Raw genomic sequence first — 18305 nt, 5'->3', positions numbered from 1 at the left:
GGTCAAGAGATCGAGACCATCCTGGTCAACAAGATGAAACCACGTCTCTACTAAAAATACAAAAATTAGCTGGGCATGGTGGTGCGTGCCTGTAGTCCCAGCTACTCGGGAGGCTGAGGCAGGAGAATAGCTTGAACCCAGGAGGCGGAGGTTGCAGTGAGCCGAGATCGTGCCATTGCACTCCAGCCTAGGTAACAACAGCGAAACTGTCTCAAAAAAAAAAAAAAAATTATCTACTAAAAATATAAAAATTAGCCAGGCATAATGGTGTGCACCCAATTCCCAGCTACATGGAAGGTGGAGGCAGAAGAATCGCTTGAATCTGGGTGGTGGAGGTTGCAGTGAGCCAAGATCACACCACTACACTCCAGCCTGGGTGACGAGAGCAAAACTCCATCTCAAACAAGCAAACAAACTACTATTCCTGTAGGGCTACATGTTTGTAAAATGTATACTAAATGTATACTAAGATTTTTATCTTTAGCTTCAAATTTATTTTAGACATTCTTCTCATTTTGATATGCACGCACATGTTATATATCGAAAGCAAATATTTGCCTTAATTTAAAAAGAGGAAATCAACTCTGAATTTATCACATCAAAATGTATACAAAGTAAATAAAATGAATTTTAAAAACCAAAATGTCAATCGAGACCATCCTGGTCAACATGGTGAAACCCCGTCTCTACTAAAAATACAAAAATTAGCTGGGCATGGTGGCGTGCGCCTGTAGTCCCAGTTACTTGGGAGGCTGAGGCAGGAGAATTGCTTGAACCCAGGAGGCGGAGGTTGCAGTGAGCTGAGATTGCACCATTGCACTCCAGCCTGGGCAATAAGAGCGAAACTCCATCTTAAAAAAAAAAAAAAAATCAAAATGTCAAAGACCAAGACAGGCAACTCTTTTTAAACTACTACTTTAGCATTCCAGCTTGTGCCTACCTTAGTACTGAGAATATACTATGGTTTCTAGATATTTCCCACTAAGGGAAACAGGGCAGGAAATGTACGAGTTTGGAATATCTTGTCATAATGGAAAGAAAGGAAGCTATCAAAGACTACCAGGATTGTGTCAAAAAGGGTGAGGAAACAGCCTGATAAATTTCTATCTGGCAAAGACAGGACAACTGAGTATCAAAGGATTAATAAGAGTTGTGAATTGAAACACACCAAATATGCTTCAATCCACTAGTCACCTGTAGAGGATGCTGAGACAGCCAACTTATTCTTTTGAAACAGGTAAATGAAGAGCAAGAATCAGTCCTATCAGATCTGTACCCTAAGGAAACTAAATCGTTGAGGGGAAATTTTATATAAGTATTCCAGCTAATAACTGAAAAACAAATTATAGAATTAAATATTATTTTGCCGCCAGGCGCAATGGGTCATGCCTGTAATCCCAGCACTTTGGAAGGCTGAGGTGTGTGGATTGCCTGAACTCAGGAGTTTGAGACCAGCCTGGGCAACATGATCAAACCCTTCCTCTATCAAAAATACAAAAATTAGCTGGGTGTGGTGGCACGCACCTATGGTCCCAGCTACTTTGGAGGCTGAGGTGGGAGGATCACTGGAGCCTGGGAAGTAGAGGTTGCAGGGAGCCATGACTGTGCCACTGCACTCCAGCCTGGGTGACAGAGTGAGACTCTGTCTTAAAATATATACATATTAAAAAATATATATATAATTTTGCAACTCCTAATAAATGAATAGATGTAGACAAAAAGATCAATGACTCATAACAATATCCAAAAAGAAACAACCAGCTTTTGTATCTCCCAGAATTATATGCCACTACCTATTAAATAATCTTGCCCCATGCCTGCAAGAAAAATTGAACCTTATTATTTTTTTTTTGAAACACAGTCACTCTGTCACCAAGGCTGGAATGCAGTGGCATGATCACAGCTCACCAGAGCCTCAATCTCCTAGGCTCAATCACTCCTCCCACCTCAGCTTCCCAAATAGCTGGGACTATAGGCGTGCATCACTACACCCAGCTAATTTTTGTATTTTTTGTAGAGATGGGGGTCTCACTATGTTGCCCAGGCTGTTCTCAAACTCCTGGGCTCAAACAATCCACCTGCTTCAGCCTCCCAAAGTGCTAGATTTACAGGTATGAGCCATCACACCCTACCAAATCTTAATCTTATCAAGCCTATAGATCTAAAAAGCAATTTAGAGGAAATAAAAGGGATTGAGAAACATATCAAAGGATACCACAGTGGATATAATTAGCAAAATTCAGACTACAGAAAACTACACAACAAATGACTTGGATTCCTCAACAAAAAACTGTAAGGAGGCTGCGCATGGTGACTCACGTCTAACCCCAGCACTTTGGGAGGCCAATGTGAGAGAATCTCTTAAGACCAAGAGTTCCGACCAGCCTCGGCAACAGAGTGAGACCCCATCTCTATTAAAAAAATTTAGCTGGGCATGGTGGTGTGCATGCACCTGTGGTCCCAGCTACTTGAGAGGCTGAGGCAAGAGGATAACTTGAGCCTGTGAGATAGAGGTTACTGTGAGCCAAGACTGAAGACTCAGACTGGGTGACAGATCAAGACTTTGCCTCAAAAAAAATAAAATAATAAAAATAAAAAATGCAAGGAGGGGGACAGAGAGGCAAAGGGGAAGAGGAGAGAAAGAAAACAAACCTACCCAATCACTTCTTTGGACTGTAATTCAAACAAACTGAAAAAAAAATCTATTAGTTAACTGGGACAAACATATACTGACTGCATACGTAACAGTACTCATGGAGTTTTTATTTTTTTAATTTTTTTTTTTAATGAGCCCTGCCTAAGCAGGACATCAAAAAATTCAGTTATAAACTCATAATTGTTCCTATCCATGGAAATCTTTAGTAAAAGGCAAAAGATTTATTCATTATGAAGAGAAACCAGAGTATACTCAGGGAGTTTTTATAAATAATATGATATGATGTCTGGCATTGCTTTAAAATGAGGAGGGCAGGTAGGGAAGTACAGTGAGTGTAGATATACATAAGTAAGACTGGCCCACGTACTGATAATTGTTGAACCTGACAGATAGGTATATTAGGTTCATCATACTTTTCTCCTTACAGTTTTGTATTTAAGATTTTTTTTTTTTTTTGAGATGGAATCTCTCTGCAAGGCACAGCCAGAAAATTAAAAATTAGCTGGGTATGGTGGCACATGCCTGTGGTTCCAGCTACCTGGGAGGCTGAGGCAAGAGGATCGCTTGAGCCCAAAAGGTCAAGGCAGCAGTAAGCTGTGATCACTGCACTCCTGCCTGAGTGACAGAGCAAGATGCTGTCTCAAGGGGAAAGAGAGAGAGAGAGAGAGAGAGAGAGAGAGAGAGAGAGAGAGAGAGAGAGAGAGGGGGAGGGAGGGAGAGAGATGGGTCTCCCTATGTTGCCCGGGCTAGCCTCAAATTCCTAGGCTTAAGTTGTCCTCCTGCTTCAGCCTCCCAAGTAGCTGGGAGGAAATACAGGTGCATATGCTACCATGCCCAGCTAAAAGTAACTTTTTGGTATGACTAGGAGATTACAGAGGAAGTAAATTACAAGTGTGAAAACGCTTCCATATTAGAACCATATTTCGTTTTTATTTTATTTTGAGATGGAGTCTTGCTCTGTCACCCAGGCTGGAGTACACTGGTGCAATCTCAGATCTCTGCAACCTCTGCCTCCCAGGTTCAGGTGATTCTCCTGCCTGAACCTCTCAAGTAGCTGAGATTGCAGGTGTGTGCCAACACACCCAGCTAATTTTTGTATTTTTTAGTAGAGATGGGATTTCACCATGTTGGTCTGCCCACCTCAGCCTCCCAAAGTACCGGAATTTCAGGGGTGAGCCACCACACCCGGCCTAATTTTTTCTTTATACAACTTATATTTCATATCTTTAAAAGCTACAATATAGGCAATATGGTACATTTCTGACAATAAAACTTTAATCCCAAATATGCTAACTACATAATAATTAAAGGCATAAAAGAAAAATACGTTAGAAGTAAAACAGCTGGGTGTGGTGGCTTATGCCTGTAATCCCAGCACTTTGGGAGGCTGAAGCAGGCAGATCACTTGAACCCAGGAGTTCAAAGTCAGCTTGGGCAACATAATGAGACCCCATCTCTGCAAAAAAATTAGGTGACAGTGGTAGCATGTTTCTGTGGTCCCAGCTACTCAGGAGGCTGAGGTAGGAGGATCGACTGAGCCCAGGAATGTGGCTGCAGGGATCCATGTTCACACAGCTGTATTCCAGCCTGGCTGAGAGAGCCCTATTTGGGAGAAAGCAGCAAAAAACCTGTCCAGTAAATTCATCACTCACTCAGGATTAGAACCCAACCTTCCAGACAGTAGCTACTATATCCTAGACATTAATTCACCTTTAATTTTTCAAGGACAAATAAAATTGAACCAAAAACTTCTTTTGTCTTCATGTGGAACTTAACTATGTATATCTGGCTACAGGCAAAAGTTTAGCTCCTTATTGCTCAAGTACATAGCCAATGTTTCACCAGCAGCTGGTAAAACATAAAGCTGCTATAATTATGTGGGTTCTCCAGCTGATACACTGCACACCATGTTCTGCCACCTTTGTATCTACAGGTCCAACTAAAAGACCATTATCCAAGCAAAATATATACACTTTTATAAAGAGAGACTTAAGGGTAAGCAGAAGACCATTTTGGATGGCTTTCTAAATATGCTGTACTATGAGGTAACCAGGATTCTATTCTCATTCAGTCAGCGCAGTGATGCTCTTGTTACCAAGAGTATGAGGTCTAAAGCATTTCACTCTGTATAAAAATCAAATGTAATCACAGCCCATAACCACATTAAATAAAAGCCCACCTTCTTACTTCCCTGGCTTGTTTTCTGTATCCTGAGTCAAAAAATACTGGCTGGACACAATGGCTTGCGCCTGTAATCTCAGCACTTTGGAAGGCCAAGGCGGGCAGATCACTTATGGCCAGGAGTTTAAGATCTGCATAGCCAAAATGGTGGAACCCTATCTCCACTAAAAATATAAAAATTAGTCAGGCATGGTGGTGCCTATAATCCCAGCTACCCAGGAGGCTGAGGTGGGAGGATCACCTGAACCTGGGAGGTAGAGGTTGCCGTGGGCCGAGATCACGCCACTGCACTCCAGCCTGGGTGACAGACCAACAGGACATCTCAAAAGAACAAACAAATAGGCTGGGCATGGTGACCTGCACCTGTAATCCCAGCACTTTGGGAGGCTGAGGTGGGCGGATCACCTGAGGTCAGGAGTTCAAGACCAGCCTGGCCAACATGATGAAAGCCTGTTTCTACTAAAAATACAAAACAGCTGGGGCATGGTGGTGCATGCCTGTAATCCCAGCTAATCAGGAGGCTGAGGCAGGAGAAGTGCTTGAACCCAGGAGGTGGAAGTTGCAGTGAGCCAAGATTGAGCCACTGCACTCCAGCCTTGTCAACAGAGCTCCATCTCAAAAACAAAACAAGTTATCCTCAATTTTATTTATGTATTTTTATTAAGACTGTCAGATAGAATATCCTCAATTTTAAACTGCTCATTTTATTGTTTCAAAAACAACAATGCTGCATACTTTTCCTGTATTCTAAGACACTATTAAGTTCTTATTTCCTGGTCAAGTCTATGAAGATCCAAATGAAGCAGCCATAGTCTCTGATAGACTCCAAACCTCAGGTGCATTTTTGGCTGTTCTCTTTCCCTTACAAACAAACAAGTTCCTTCTTAAAATTGCCTTGTCCTCCCTCCCTGTCCCAATTACAAACATAACATCCCAGTTCAGGCCCTAATCACCTTAGACCCACTCTATTGTAACAGTCTTTCAGCTTCCTCCTTTCAAACCACCCTACAGAGATCTTCTAAAATAGATTTTCCTTAAGAATTTGGATGGTGGAACTTCCTAGCTATGAAACTTTCACTGGTTTCTAGAGCCCCAGAATAAAGTCCAAGTCCTTAGCAAAGCAGTCAAAAGCACTCCATCTGGGCCCAGGTGACTTTTCCAGTTGTGGTTCCCAAACTCCTCCTCTCCCACCTAGCATCTTCATGCTATTTCTCAAACGCATCTTAACTTTTTGCACCTCTAAATTTTTATGTCATTCTTTCTACTCAGAATGTCTTTCTTCCCACCCCAGCAGTATGACAAAATCCTGGCAAAGTTTCAAAACCTAGCTCAAATGCACCTTTACCTTGAAGCTTTTCTTGACCACCTAGTCAGAAGAGATTTCTCCATCTCTTTCTCCTAAACTTCTATAACAGAGCTATTCACCTAACATACATTATCTTGAGTTGCAGTTATTTTCCTATAAATTTTCTCTCTCCCACTACTAACACTTTGAAAGGAAAGAAACGTACACTTCCCTGTGACACTTAATACAATGCTCTGCACATAGGCAGTCACAAGACACATACAAATTCAGGATAACTGTACTTAGTTCATTAGTTTAATGGACATACATGACAAATGCTGTACTTCTCCCATCCTCTTTGCCTGTGCAAAACATGGACTTCAGATTTAGTGTCTGTTTTCTTTCACTTTTTATTTTTTAAATAGAGACAGTGTTGACCAGCCTCCTCTTGAACTCCTGGCCTCAAGCAATCCTCCTGTCATGGCCTCCCAAAGTTCTGGAATTATAGGTATGCACACTGCACCCCTCCTAGTGTGTGTTTTTTCTTATGAAACTGCCAAGTTATCTCTATGCATTTTTGTTTCCTAGGATACTTGAGGATTTTTCCCTTTTTTCTAAAAAGTGGTATGCTTCTGAATGAAACTGCTGAATGAAAAAACAAAAAAAGAATTTAAAAAGTGATATGTTAATGGAAGGAATACTTAAGAGTTCCATTTAAGCTGGGAGGAAAATTTACTTTTTAAAAATCCATATCTACTTCATATTGCCAGTTCTTTCCTCCTCTGCCATAAACTAAACTGTTTCAAGGAATTATCCAATCTAATGCAGTAGCCAGGTGCCTTGGCTCATGTCTGTAATCCCAACACTTTGGGAGGCTGAGGCGGGTGGATCACCGGAGGTCAGGAGTTCAAGACCACTCTGACCAACATGGTGAAATCTTGTCTGTACTAAAACTACAGAAAATTGCCAGGCCAGCTATTTGGGAGGCTGAGGCAGCAGAATTGCTTGAACCCGGAAGGTGGAGGTTGCAGTGAGCCAAGATCGCACCATTGCACTTCAGCTGGACAATGCAAAATTCTGTCTCAAAAAAAAAAAAAATTTAATGCAGTGAGTTTGGATGCCATGGTTTGCCATAGCAGGGTTTCTTTGCATTAGTAAGTGTGGAATGAAAGATACCCAAGTACTACCATATCTACAATGGTATTCTGCCTTAAGTTCAGTAGCTTTTTCTCCTTGAAGAATCACTGAATACTTAAATTTTCTCAGAGCAAGACATGAAACCACCCTGCATAGAAGACTCATGACTACTACTCTCAATTAACAGTTAATTTCCTAGTAAACAAAAGTTGGCTATTTTCTATATGCTAATAAATTTAGGGGCTTGTAACTATACTGAAAAGGGTACTACGGTATAAGAAGTATACTCATAGAAGTGATAAATCATGTTTCTGCATGGAATACAAGAAGGGTGGGGAAAATTCTGCCCTACCTTAAAATGGCCTTGGGCAGAACTATCTGTGAATGTCAAAAGATAACTCTTAAAGATATTAATGTCAAAGATAACATATTTGCTTGAACAAATACAGAGATCCAGCTACGTTACATATAGTATATATACGTGTACAATCTATGTTATAACCAAAGCTAATCCATGAACAGATATTCAAACTTCAGAACAGACTTTAAAAGTTTAAGATGTTTCCAAACAGAAAAAGCATATTAGTTGAAAAACTAATGAAATCTGAATTTTTTTTTCTTTTTATATTTTATTTATTTTTTTAAAAGGTGGGGTTTCACCATGTTGGTCAGGCTGGCCTTGAACTCCCGACCTCAGGTGATCTGCCCACTTTGGCCTCCCAGAGTGCTGGGATTACAGGCGTGAGCTGCCGAACCTGGCCAAAATCTAAATTAAATATGAAGTCTAATTAATAGTAATATACCAATGTCAGTTCCTTAGTTTTGAGAAACACACCATGTTTATGTACGACCTTAACAAAAAGAACCATGAAAAGTATATGGGTACAGAGTTGCACTCTCCTTGCAACTTTTCTGTAAATTTAAGATTATTCCAAAAATTAAAAAAAATTTGTAGGCCAGGTGCAGTGGCTTACACCTATAATCCTAGCACTTTGGGAGGCCGAGGTGGACAAATCACCTAAGGTCAGGAGTTCAAGACCAGTCTGGCCAACATGATGAAACCCTGTCTTTACTAAAAATACAAAAATTAGCCAGGTATGGTGGCACATGCTGTAATCCCAGCTACTGGGAGGCTGAGACAGAAGAATTGCTTGAACCTGGGAGTCAGAGGTTGCAGTGAGCCAAGATTTCACCATTGCACTCTAGCCCAGGTGACAGACACTCCGACTCAAAAAAAAAAAAAAATTGTAAAGAGAATTTATTGCAATAGCATAAACTGAGTTATAATCACTTCAATTAAAAGATTTTCTTTGAATTAAAAAGGCAGGATGCTCCATCAGCTTACTTTTCTCAAAAGGGATACTTTTAAAAAATGGCCAAGCACAGTGGCTCACACCTGTAATCCCAGGATTTTGGGAGGCCAAAGTGGGCAGATCACCTGAGGTCAGGAGTTCAAGACCAGCCTGGTCAACATGGTGAATCCCTGTCTCTACTAAAAATACAAAAATTAGCTCACGCCTGTAATCCCAGCACTTTGGGAGGCTGAGGCGGGTGGATCATGAGGTCAAGAGATCGAGACCATCCTTGCCAACATGGTGAAACCCCATCTCTACTAAAAATACAAAAATTAACCAGGCATGGTGGCACGCGCCTGTAGCCCCAGCTACTCGGGAGGCTGAGGCAGGAGAATTGCTTGAATCCGGGAGGCAGAGGTTGCAGTGAGCCAAGGTTGTGCCACTCCACTCCAGCCTGGCACCTGGCAACTGAGTGAGACTCTTTCTCAAAAACAAAAAAAAAACACAAAAATTAGCTGGGTGTGTTGGCAGGTGCCTAGGCAGGAGAATCGCTTGAACCCAGGAGGCAGAGGTTGCAGTGAGCCAAGATTGCACCACTACACTCCAGTCTGGGTGACAACAAGACTCTGTCTCAAAAAAAAAAATTTTTTTAACTTAGATGTTTTAAAAACATTATCAGGCTTATTTGGTTAAGACTATCAATTAGCAAATGGACTTGGTTTTTTCACCAGAATCCATGTACAAACAGGTGTAAGTATGCTTTATGGCATAAATCCTAAACTGGCTAATGCCAAGAAAACCTGACTGACTTCTGACATTAACTGGCACCCCTAATTACAGATCATAACACTTTGGGAATTCAGCACTATTTCCTAACTGTGAAATGTGCATATTTTTGGATGTAGCCACTAAAGAATTCATCACCAGAAGTATAAAAAAAAAAGTATACAAAAGCATACATTATAGCATTATTTATTATAACATAAATAATGGTACACACAGGCACAGGCATACTGTGTAGCCATCTGAATTATGATGCAGGTTTATAATAACTGACATAGAAATAGGTCCATATAAAAAAGAATAAAGAACATGTGAGAATGGTGTCATGCAATTTCACTACTCAAAACCATGGATATACTTATGTATATGTGCACTCATACTGAGAGATGTCTCAGGATAGACGGCAGAGAAGATCATACTTTCTTTTCTTCCTATTTTTCTAGAATCCTTAAGTAGTTAAAAAAAAAAAAATAATAAGCATGTAGGCTGATGCAGTGACTCACACCTATAACCCCAGGACTTTGGGAGGCTGAAGTGAGAGGACTGCTTGATCTCAGGAGTTTGAGGCCAGCCGGGACAATATAGTAAGATCCCGCCTATATAGAAAACAAATACAAAAATTAGCTGGTGCCATGGCACACGTCTGTAGGACCAGCTGATCAAAAGGCTGAGGCAGAAGGATCACTTGATACCGGGAGTTCAAGGCTGCAGTGAGTTAGGATCACACCACTGAGAGATCACACCACTCCAGCCCGAGTGACAGCACAAGACTCTCAAAAACAAAAAAACAAACAAAAAGTTAGCCATCAGCCAAAAGGCCCCTAAGTTCACAGGTTGTCTATGTTAATTGCAACATGAGCAATATAATTTTAGCTTACAGATATATAACATACACTATCAAAATACTGTTTAACTCCAATAGACAAATTATAAAATATCGTCATTTCATATAAATTCCATTTGTAAATATATACACTACTAATAGTATTTGTGCTTTAGCTGAGATCAGTCAATAGATTTTGTTTTTTTTTTGTACAAGCAAACAAATCTCTCTTCTTCTTGCCAAGGACTAACCTTTCCATATCAATGAATTTGGGAGCTGAGAGAACTTATAACGTGTCCAAGACAACTCTATTATATGAGAGAGGAGGAAACAAAAGGTTCAGAAAAGTTAAATGGTTCCTCTAAAGTCAGCAGCTAGCTAATGGCAGAGCTGGGCCTAGAACCCAGATTTTTCTTATAAGACTCAAAATGAAGTATTCCTACATAAAATGATTAACAATATCAACTGCTGACAAAAATGTGGAACAAGTAGAACTCTTCATGTCTTTTCAGTGGGGATGCAGAAAGAATTTGGTAATATCTTGTAAATTAAACATACATACCATATGACCTAGCAATCCCACTCCTAGGTATTTACCCTCAAGAAACAAAAACTTATTTCGCCCCAAAACTTGCCATGAATGTTTATAGTGTCTCTGGTCATAATCACCCAAAACTGGAAGCCAAATGTCCCTCAAATGGTTAAAGATATAACTGATTGTGGTAAATCCATACAAAGGAATATTACCAGGCGATAAAAAGGAACAAACTGTTGATAAACACAAATACTTGGATAAACCTCAGCAGCATTACTATGAGTAAAAGAAGGCAGTCTCTAAAGGTTACATACTATATGAGTCCACGTCACATTCTGCAAATGACAAAACTATAGTGAAAACAGATCAACAGTTGCCCAGGGTGAGGGGTGGGTATGAGTGCAATGGGACAGTGGAAGGGAGTTACTTGGAGTGATGGAACTGTTCTGTGTCCTGACTGTGGTGTTGGTGGTAGTTACAGAAACTGATATTCACAGAACTGCATAAATATCAAAATGTCAATTTTACTGTATATTAATTTAAAAATTAAAATATTTACTGAGTCTCTGGTTTCTAAAAGCCACAAATACTGATAAGTATAAATTTTTTTTTTTTCAAGGCAGGGTCTCACCCTGTCACCAGGCTGGCATGCAGTGGCATGATTCTGGCTCACTGCAGCCTCTACCTACTGGGGTCAGGTGATTCTCCCACTTCAGCTTCCTGAGTAGCTAGGACTACACCATGCCTGGCTAATTTTTTGATTTTTTTGTAGAGACAGGTCTCACTATGTTGCCCAGGCTGGTCTCATACTCGTAGGCTCAAGTGATCCTTCTGCTTCGGCTTCCCAAAGTGATGGGATTACAGGTGTGAGACACTGCACCCAGCCAAATTATTTTTCTTTCCTTTTTTTTTTTTTGAGACAGAGTCTCACTCTATCACCCAGGCTGGAGTGCAGTCACATAATTTTGGCTTACTGCAACCTCTACCTACTGGGTTCAAGTAATTCTCATACCTCAACCTCCCAAATAGCTAAGGCTACAGGCACGAGCCACTACGCCTAGCTAAGTTTTGTATTTTTAGTGGAGAGAGGGTTTAACCACATTGGCCAGGCTGGTCTTCAACTCCTGGCCTCAACAGATCTGCTCACTTCAGCCTCGCAAAGTGTTGGGATTATAGGCGAGAGCCACTGGGCCTGGCCTAAATTAATTTTTCAATTAGTAAAATAAAATAGTTTCAGTGAGTCTTTTTTAAAAAATCTCAATGCCAGCCAGGCATATGGCATCCCTGCAGTCCCAGGTATTTGGGAGGCTGAAGGAAGATTGCTCGAGCCTAGGAGTTGAAGGCTATAGTGTGCTATGACTGTGCCTGTGAACAGCTACTGCACTCTAGCCTAGGCAACATAGTGAGATCCAATCTCTATAAACAAAACAAAACTCAATTCCAAGAAAAGAACAATTCGACCTGGCAAATTAAGAAAACCTCATTTTGTCTCAATTTTCCTGTTAGCAAAATGGGGATGATAACAGTATCTAGCTCATAAGGTTATGAGAAGATTAAGTTGTAAATGCTATGTAAAGGTCTGTTAAATAAATATACACGTATATACAGAATATATAACTTTGGGTATAAAAATAAAAGACAAGCTGGATATGGTGGCTCACACCTGTAATCCTAGCATTTTGGGAGGCCAAAGTGGGTGGACTGCTTGAGCTCAGGAGTTCAAGACCAGCCTGGGCAATATGGTGAAACCCCATTTCTACAAAAAAAAAAAAAAAAAAAAATACAAAAATTAGGCAGGCATGGTTGCCTAGGCCTGTAGTCCCAGTTACTTGGGGGCAGGAAGGGTAAGGCAGGAGGATTGCTTGAGCCAGGGGGCGGAGGTTATAGTGAGCCAAAATTGTATCACTGCACTTCAACCTGGATGAAAAAGTGAGACCCTGTCTCAGAAGAAAACCAGAGAGAGAGAGAAAAAGAAAGACAACTCCAATCAAGAAACTCCCAAGTTCTGTCCCTATGGAGAACCAGATTCTGACACTGCTTTTTGGATACCACTGCTTCTGAAATACAGTCCAAGTCCACAGTCTGATTTTCAAAGAGGTTCACTAATAAGTTCTTGCTTTTATTTTTTTTTTTTATTTTTTATTTTTAGACAGGGTCTAGCTCTGTTGCCCAGGCTGGAGTGCTGTGGCACAAGTATGAGTCACTGCAGTCTTGAACTTTTGGGGTTAAGTAATCCTTCAACCTCAGCCTCCTGAGTAGCTGGGATTACAAACATGCACTACTACACTGAGCTTCTTTTTTAAGAGACAGGGTCTCACTATATTGCCCAGGCTAGTCTAGAAAACCTGGGTTAAAGTGATCCTCCTGTCTCAGTCTCCCGAAGTGCTAGGATTATAGTTGTATTTTTATTCTGTAACTACTCTACACACAAAAATTAATTTTTAAACCAGCCTCTGTATTAAAGGAGGCTATATCTATATCATAGAGTTGAAAAATCTTTCTGTATATTCTTTAGCCCTCTCAGTTCTACCTCACATGATGAACAGGTAGATGATGTGTGTATATGTAAGCAATAGAAGGTATAGTACCTCTTAGAAGACCATAGCTTTAAATGGTAGATAAAATGGAATCCAACCTTAACCCTTTCTAGAATGTCAAGTCTTTTAAGGACTACCTCTCTATATGGAATAAGTCAAGTCATAAGTATTATGATTTCCTTCATGCCACATTTCTTAGCTTTCTACTTAAAATCTAACAGACTACCTCACAATTAGTAAGGGTAAGTACCTCTAAGCAGAGATTTTAATTTTATCAATCCCCTCTACCCCTTGTAATCCAATAGGCATCTGTCTAACATCTACTTCAAGAATATATTTTTTGTTAAGCACTATATAGGGCAGTGGTTTTTCAAAATGTCTGTCCCAACCCAATTTTTCTAAATGAAATAAAACAGAACAGGCCGGGCGCAGTGGCTCACGCCTATAATCCCAGCACTTTGGGAGGTCGAGGCGGATGGACACGAAGTCAAGAGATCGAGACCATCCTGGTCAACAAGGTGAAACCCCGTCTCTACTAAAAAACAAAAATTAGCTGGGCGTGGTGGTGCGCACCTGTAGTCCCAGCTACTCGGGAGGCTGAGGCAGGAGAATTGCTTGAACCCAGAAGGCGGAGGTTGCGGTGAGCCGAGATCGTGCCATTGCACTCCAGTCTGGGTAACAACAACGAAACTCCATCTCAAAAAAAAAAGAAATAAAACAGAATAAAAACTCTAACAGACTACCTCACAATTAGTAAGGGTAAGTACTGTCTCAAAGTTTTTGTTTCAGTTGTGGGTGTAGGTATGAATGCGAATATGTGTGGGCACGCACGCACTGCTTCTTACTGTGAATCACAGTCAAAAAGTTTGAGAAATACTGCTAGAGGGAATTAAATAAACAACAGTTCTACATTTAGAACAGTCCAGCCCCGCAAGAGTTGGCTTCTATGGACATGTATTTAGTACACAGTGCACCACCTGGCCTTAGAGACGTAAATTATCTTTAAAGACATAAAAAATATCTAACTTTCCATACGAGGTGATGAAAGGATTGAGGAGACTGGAAGGCAGAACAAACTACCTTTTGGATATTAATTATAATACCTGACAAATTAGAATAGATGCAGAAGTGTTTATTTCTTTACCATAATCCAACATGAGGAAATTAGTCATTTGAAATTAGATCATTTCTACTATGCATATCACTTCCAAATTTTAATTTAAACATTTTCTCACTTAGCAATAGTTTCTTAATTTATTATATTATACAAGTTTTAAATACATCTCAAAGAAACAAATTACATTCTATTAGAGCAGGGTAAGACACATTAAGATCACAAAAACTGTAAAAGAGAAAAAGAGGGAAAAAAGGTAAAAATGTATCTGCTTTAAGAAAATTATACTATTAACTCTCTGCTATGTAATATATAAAAAGGCTTTTTCTCTTTGTGAATACTCTTTTGGATAAAAGCTAAATTCCAAGATAAATTTGGCTTTAGGCACCAGCAGACTATAAACAACTTATTTTTAAAAAGATTCACACCTGTAGTCCCAGCTACTCGGGAGAATCAGGCAGGAGAATCACTTGAACCTGGTAGGTGGAGGTTGCAGTGAGCCAAGATCACACCACTGCACTCCAGTCTGGGCATGGAAGCAAGACTCCATCTCAAAAATAATTAAATAAATAATTGTCTGCTAAAACTTATTCTAAAATCTTTATATCTAAAACACCAATACTATTCTGAAAGTTACCTAGTTGTTTTTTGTTTTTGTTTTTTAATGAGCTGAAGTCGCCAGGCTGAAGTGCAGTGATACAATCTCAGCTCACTGCAACCTCCACCTCTCAAGTTCAAGCAATTCTCATGCCTCACCCTCCCAAGTAGCTGGGATTACAGGTGTGAGCCACCATGCCCGGCTAATTTGTTTTGTATTTTTAGTAGAGATGCGGTTTCACCACATTGGCATGGCTGGTCTTGAACTCCTAACCTCGTGATCCACCCACGTCACCCTCCCAAAGTGCTGGGATTACAGGCATGAGCCACCGCACCTGGCCACCTCAGTAGTTGTTAAAGACCATGGCTACATACAATTACATACATACAATTCCATTGACCAACTGATTGACAGGTCTTCCAAATTCTCAAATATTCAAAACAAGATGAACTATTTTAAGTTCTTTATGTTGCTATTTTGTTTAGATTTGGGGGGTTCTAAAAAGTTTAAATATATGTTACTTGTAAAAGTTACATTAAGTAAAAAAGTTTTAATAATTAATTCAGGAGGGATTGTGATTTCAATATTATAAAATGAGACAGCATAAGAAAAAATTTGGCTGGCACGGTGCCTCACACCTGTATTTCCAGCACTTTGGGAGGCGTAATTCCTTGTTCTTGGTACTGATTATACAGAGAAAATTCATCAAACTGTCTGTTATTTCCCTACTGTACTGTAGGAAGTTAGGTTCCCTTGAATCCCAAAAACGGAATCAAAATTCCAAAGCTATAAAGTATAAATGTATTAAAGACTATATTCTGCACTAGCATTAAAAGACAAAATGAAGAACCCAACACTGTGTAGCTTTGAGTCATAACCCTCTGACGCCACATTCACAGTAAAGATCAAGAAATCAGGCTGTGGAGCCATTCTTTCCCGTTTCTGTTCTCTCCCAACCATCCCGTCTCGCCACACACACAATGGTTTATCAAGGAACTAACAGAAGAAACCAGCTATCTGCTAGGCCATTTGACTTCAGTAAACTGGTGAAAAAATAACAGTTAAAAACAAAAACAAAACACAGGCCAGGCGCAGTGGCTCATGCCTGTAATCCTAGCACGTGGGAGGCCAAGCCAGGTGGATCACCTGAGGTAAGGAGTTCGAGACCAGCCTGGTCAACATGGAGAAACCCCATCTCTACTAAAAGTAGAAAAATTAGCTGGGAATGATGGCAGGCACCTGTAATACCAGCTACCTGGGGGAGGCTGAGGCATGAGAATCACTTGAACCAGGGAGGTGGAGGCTGAGTGAGTCGAGATCGAATCACTGCACTTCAGCCTGGGGGACCGAGCAAGACTGTCAAAAAACAAACAAAACACCACCCCTCCACATAAAAAAAAAATCTACTCAGCAAAATGTATGATGATAATTCAATTGCCCAAATTTTATCTGTTTAGTCGTTCTGGGCTCACATAGCATTAGGACTGTTATTATACATTCTGGCCAAATTAACTTTTTTCAAGTATACTGCAAAATCTAAGGTGAGTCAAAGACCATTATATGCCAATCCCTCTTTATCAGCAATCCAATACCAGTGACTGAGTCCACTCATGGGCAAGCCTGTAGGTGCTCAATAATCAAAGAAAATAAGGATTAGCAGATTCTCCTGAGGTAAATCCTATTGTATTACTTATGTGCCTACCTTATCTGAAAAGTCTCTAGGTAGCTTTTGTGGGCTCACAGACTTACTACAATGTTATCCTGCAAAAATGACAGAATAATTTAATTCCATAGTAACCTAAGAAATCCTATTTTAATTAGACTGAGGTTTCTAAGAAATGACAAAAAAAAATCCTATTCTAAGAGTTGTATGCATGGAATAAAACTGTATACACAGCCCTAATTGAATTTACTTTTCAAGGTAATCACTTGAACTATGTTTAAAAAATGAAAAAGATAATGTCATTTTTACCATAAAGCTGCTGTTTTGGCTAAAAAAAACAAAAGAAGGAACTACACAATCTACAGGCCTAAAACAGAGTTCATAAAATCTGACAGGTGAAGGGACCTTACTTTTCTTTCCTGCCCTTGCCGAAGTAAAAATTCATAAAGTGCTCAAACCTACAGCCCCATAGCAGTTTATAATCAAAATCTCAGAAGAGCAATGGAAATTGTATTAGATAAAATGTTCACTAGTATTTTTAAAAATCAAACATAACTACTATATAAACAAACAGATTAACTAAAATAAGCAACTGATAACACCACTGATTCTACAAAGCACTGTATGGCTTGCATCAACCATGAAAATTTATACAAGGGTTTGCACGTGATTCAACTCTAGACACAGACCCCATTCAGATACGTTAATATCCTAAAACACCCCTTTCACCACATAAGCTCTGAATAGGCTTAAAACAAGCAGACTGTAGGTTAGCACTGTAGAATTTGGAGCTAGATTTTATTGTCCCCACCAAGTTTAGCCAGCCATAGAGCAACAAATCAAAGTTCCAATAAGCACATCGCACCTGTGAGACTTAGGTATGCTCCAAGTCAAATATTTGCAATTTTTTCATCCCAAATATGCACAAATGAAAAAACACAGATCGCAGCGCCAGACTCTAAATCTTGTCATAAGACAGAATGATCTGTAGTTTTACTCCAACATGCTCCGTATTCTAACATCTATTGAGTCTCTAATATGATCCTATGCCAGGAACTGCTAGGCATTTGCATAAATGATCTCTAATCCTCATAACAAATCCCATTCTGCTGATGAGGAAACTGAGGACAGAGAGGTCAAGGTGACTTGTTCAATATCATAATGCCAGTAAATGGTGGAGCAGGGGTTTTAAATCTAGTTCTGCCTGGCTCCAAAGCACCATTTCCCTGAGCCTTCTTCAGCGAGTCACTAACCACAGCACCGGTTCACCTCTATCAAAGTAAATTGAAGTGTGATTGTCTGAAATGATGACAGCAGCTGAGAAAAATATCACACCTAAAATGGTAGCACAAGACCCAAGACTTCACAACAAGGAGATGCAGTCATGTCCTTTAGATAATTAGTTTTAAAAGCGATTGTTCAAAATACAAGACAATCCACTGTGTGTGTTTCTTTTTGGTTGTCTCGAAACTGACTTTTTTATAACAAAGGAAATGAAACTCAAGAGTATATTCACATTTTTTTGGGTAAAATTATCTGAAACCTTCGAGAAAAGGATGACTTCAAAAGTTCACATTATAGTTTGCCTCTTCGATAGGCTGCAGACATTCAAAAACAAAAATCACATAAGTAGCATTACTTATCAACTTTTTTTTTCTACAGACTTTAAAAGTATTTTCTTACCACACTACGAGATTA

General features: G+C 39.8%; 1 protein-coding gene and 1 non-coding gene across 3 annotated transcripts in view; both read right to left on the bottom strand.

Moving 5' to 3' along the window:
* Positions 1-18305, bottom strand: part of ZNF652 (zinc finger protein 652) — a 74893-nt gene that overhangs the window by 53075 nt on the left and 3513 nt on the right. The gene's annotated exons all lie outside the window — the stretch shown is intronic.
* On the bottom strand, positions 2790-2906 carry LOC118154174 (U5 spliceosomal RNA). Its single transcript, XR_004744069.1, has one exon. It is a non-coding gene; the product is annotated as a U5 spliceosomal RNA (small nuclear RNA).

This window comes from Callithrix jacchus, chromosome 5 (assembly GCF_049354715.1).
Source record: "Callithrix jacchus isolate 240 chromosome 5, calJac240_pri, whole genome shotgun sequence".
Taxonomy (NCBI): Eukaryota; Metazoa; Chordata; class Mammalia; order Primates; family Cebidae; genus Callithrix; species Callithrix jacchus.
Note: the sequence above shows the minus strand (reverse complement) of the source record. Positions and strands in the feature narration are given on the sequence as shown.